General features: G+C 33.1%; 1 pseudogene across 1 annotated transcript; it reads left to right on the top strand.

The window, feature by feature from the left end:
- Positions 1-1,471: 1,471 nt before the first annotated feature.
- On the top strand, positions 1,472-1,561 carry BDCG_16362 (annotated as a pseudogene). Its single transcript has one exon. The product of its transcript is annotated as a tRNA-OTHER (tRNA).
- Positions 1,562-3,944: the final 2,383 nt, after the last annotated feature.

Genomic DNA, 3,944 nt, shown 5'->3' with positions numbered 1-3,944 from the left:
ATGTAGTCAAGAGCTGCTAGCTCTATTGATTACATGAGAGATAGAAATAGAGATAAAGAATCTATGAGAAGCAGGATTTCTTACATATCTCTCTCTCTTTAAGACTTTATTCATGAAGTCTTTCACTGAGTAACTTCATAGAATCAGCTCAGCACTGCAGTGATACTCACTAAAAATTCTTTATATCTATAAAAAATCTTAGTGAGGAAAAATCCCTTGTTACTGTGAAGAGAAAAGAGTCTATTACTCAGTTTCTTATTTCATGAGATTCTTTATAATTTACAGATTCTTCTCTGACTATTATGCAGATTCATCTTACATCTTTCATACAGAAGAATTTCAGTTAACTCTCAATCATTTTCATGAGATTCTTATATAATTATTACACAGATTCATCTCACAGATGAATCACTCTCTATGAGATTATTCTTATCAAAGAGAAGCATTTATAAGTTAATCTTTCACTTATTCTTATAAATCATTATTCTTTAATACTGTAAAATTGTGAGGAATTTTTCATTCTTTCTGTAAGAAATCCCGCTTCTCGCGGATTCTTTACTTCTATTCCTATCTCTCGCGTAATTAATAGGGCTAGTGGCTCTTGACTACACACAACTATATAGACTGAAGTTCGCGAATACTATTTACAACTCAGCTTGAATGCTATTATACATTTAATCTCTACATTTTATCTTTCTACTGTGAATACTTCTAGTAGTTAACAGTATATATCACATCAAGCTGCAAACATCTGAATAATTATCTGTGAGCACTTATTCTTACATTTCAAGCTCAGTCAGTCAGCAATTACCTGTTATAACTGAAAGAACTAGAAACTCACATGCTCTCATTTCTGTGAACTCTACTGCAGACACTCAGAAGCAGTCATCTGAATTATGAATAATCTCTGTAAAAGAAGTCTTAGAGAACTTATTAATCACTCACAGAATATCATTCTCTGCATCTGTGATAGAGAAACTCTCTGAATTCATAAATAAATCAATCTCAGTGAAGAACATTCTTGAGCATCTCTCACAGAATTAAGCTATTTTTCTATAAGAAATACTTACTGTCTGCAAACACTCTTGAACTGAGTCTCTAGACATAATCTTCAGAGATATCTATGAACTGAAAAGAAACTTTCTTAAGCTGTAATCACTTAAGATCATCTATTAAATTACAATCTATAAAAGCTTTTGTGAGTTTATATTTGAAATTGACTTACAAGCTCAGCTGTGTGACATGAAAGATGAAGAAGCTGTTATCTATATAATAACAGATCTCTATTACACTGAAGCTAAGAACTGACTGAATTATCTAGAGAATGATTATAAGAGATCTCACTAATCTGTTCTCAAGATTTATCTAGAGAATAAGTTGAAAGACTCTGTGAGCTGAATAGAGAATATCTGAGCTGTGATCATCAATATTAGAAAAAGAGATAAGAAATCTGATAAAGACTACTCACAGTGTCCCCAGTGGCCGAATGGTTAATGCGGCCACCTGGTAGCGCCTTGGCGTGGAAAACCAAGGCGCGTGGGTTCGAAACCCGCAGGGGATACATTAAATCCGGAACTCAAGCACCTCAGGTTTCTAATAAATACAGAAGTGTACAAATCGCTTCAATGAATCGCTCTATGTTTCTGGGCTGGGAAGTTATTATCGCATGTATCTAATTGTCACTTCTTTGTATTTTCCTATGTTCTTGTTATCTTGGCATGATCTCAACACCTGTATTTCCTCCTGTATAATCAACACTTGACCTGTATTTAACATCACACAAGGACTCATCATAAGCTCCGCTTGCATATGAGTATAATGGAAGAATAATAATAATAATAATAATAACTACTCACAGTGCTTTATAAAATTGTGATGTGAATTGAGATCTGTGAAAACAGAGCTCTGAAACAAGACCTGAATAATGATATTTATAAAGAGACTGAATAAAGACATGCAGAATAAGCTCATTAAGCAAGACTCTAAGCTCTTGACTCTGAAGAAACTGATAACTCTTATTCATTACTTATAAATCACTGTGAGAGTCACAGATCTGCAGAGAGTGAATCATTGACTGACTCTGTAAGAGTCAGAACAATAGAGAACAGATTTGTTAGAAAAAGATGATAAGACATAGAGAGATTCATGTCTGACTGCTGAGTAGAAAGAGAGAGCTTTATAAGCTTCTATGAACAGAGTGCATAATAGAGAGACTATGAAAAAGAGACTCTGTTTTATCTGTTCTAAATCAGAATATCTCTATATAAACTGTCTGAATAAATTAAAATAGAAATTTAAAGAGTTATAGACAGAGTCAGCAACAGTCTTCTTAAGAGTCTTGAAGCTGACATCTGAATCTGTTACTTCTCTGATGAAAATGCTTACTTACAGAGAGAGACTGTACTGTGATACTGCTGCTCTGCAAGTATGAGAAGTATTAATGAACTCAGAATCTCAGGTCACTGTGATGTCTCTAAAGCTCATAGAGTGAATAAGCTGAAAGATGAAAACTGAGAACCTGCTCTTATAATAAGCAGAGTGTGAGAACTCAGATCTGAAAACTGAGAGACTTATAAGAGTTATCTTTGAATTACAAGATCTCTCTAAAACCTGAAGAAGATTTGCAGAAACTGTGATTATTGTAGATATTGCAGATAACATGTACTTAAGACTTGTATGACTTCAAAGACACAATCTGCACATAGCTGTTTATAAGTCAGGTTTATACTTTCAATCAGTGTTGATAGACTTACTTATGAAGATAGAATCAGTTGATACTGCAGAGTTGATTAGAGAAGACAAGCTCATCTATATAATGACTTTATAAGTGTCTGAAAATCTTGCAGTTATAAAAACTGAGCTTCAGATATTAGAGAAATACTAAGATCTCACAGAGATGTTCAGCTCAGCAAAGACAGTTAAGCTTTCTTCTCACTGTGAGAAGAATTTGATAATAGATTTAATAGAAGAGCAGAAACTCTTCTGAGAATCAATCTATAAGCTCTCTTATTATAAGACAGAGATCTTGCAGATCTATGTGAAGAAGAATCTGAAGAATGACTTTATCTGATCTTCACAGGTCTCTGCAGAAGCCTCTGTGATATTCATGAAGAAGAAGAATAAAGATCTCAGATTATGTGTAGATTACTATGACCTGAACTTCAAGATAATAAAGAGCTGCTATTCTCTGTCTCTGATTAAGAATGTAATCAATCATCTCACAGAAGCTGTCATATTCACACAACTGAATGTGATCAATGTATATACATGACTGTGAATACAGTCTGAGAATGAATGAAAGACTGTCTTTAGAACTGCACTGAGATTATTTGAATATCTAGTGATGTTTTTTGATCTGACTAATATCTCTGTGACATTTCAGTCTTTCATTAATAAAACACTTCATACATATCTGAATGTCTTCATGATAATATATCTGAATGATGTGATGATGTACTTTATAAAGAAGAAAGAACACACTGAGCATGTATAAAGTGTGTTAAAGGCCTTAGATGAGGCAGAACTGTATATTAAGCTTATAAAGTACAACTTCAGTGCTCACTAGATTAATTTCCTAGAATATGTAATCACTGTAAATGATATTCAGATGAAATCTTCATAAGTTGAGACTATTCTATCATGACTGAAGTCAACTAGTATTCACAAGATTCAGATCTTTCTGAGCTTTGTGAATTTCTATAGATGATTTATCTTTGTATTCATGAGAATCTTCTTGACTCTTACAGACATACTGAAGAGTGAAAATAAGAAGAAGTCATTCTATAAATGAAGAATGAAAAGATTGTTAAGAAGAAAGAACTGTGAGAACTTTCTTATCTCAGAAGCTTATAAGATCTTTGTAAGATTGAAATAGATATTCACAGATACAGTGATGCTGTTTCACTTTGATTTCTTACTCTTAATCAGATTGAAGACAGATGTCT

This window comes from Blastomyces dermatitidis (assembly GCF_000003525.1).
Source record: "Blastomyces dermatitidis ER-3 genomic scaffold supercont1.2, whole genome shotgun sequence".
NCBI classification, from domain to species: domain Eukaryota; kingdom Fungi; phylum Ascomycota; class Eurotiomycetes; order Onygenales; family Ajellomycetaceae; genus Blastomyces; species Blastomyces dermatitidis.
This window is presented reverse-complemented; position numbering and strand designations above follow the sequence as displayed.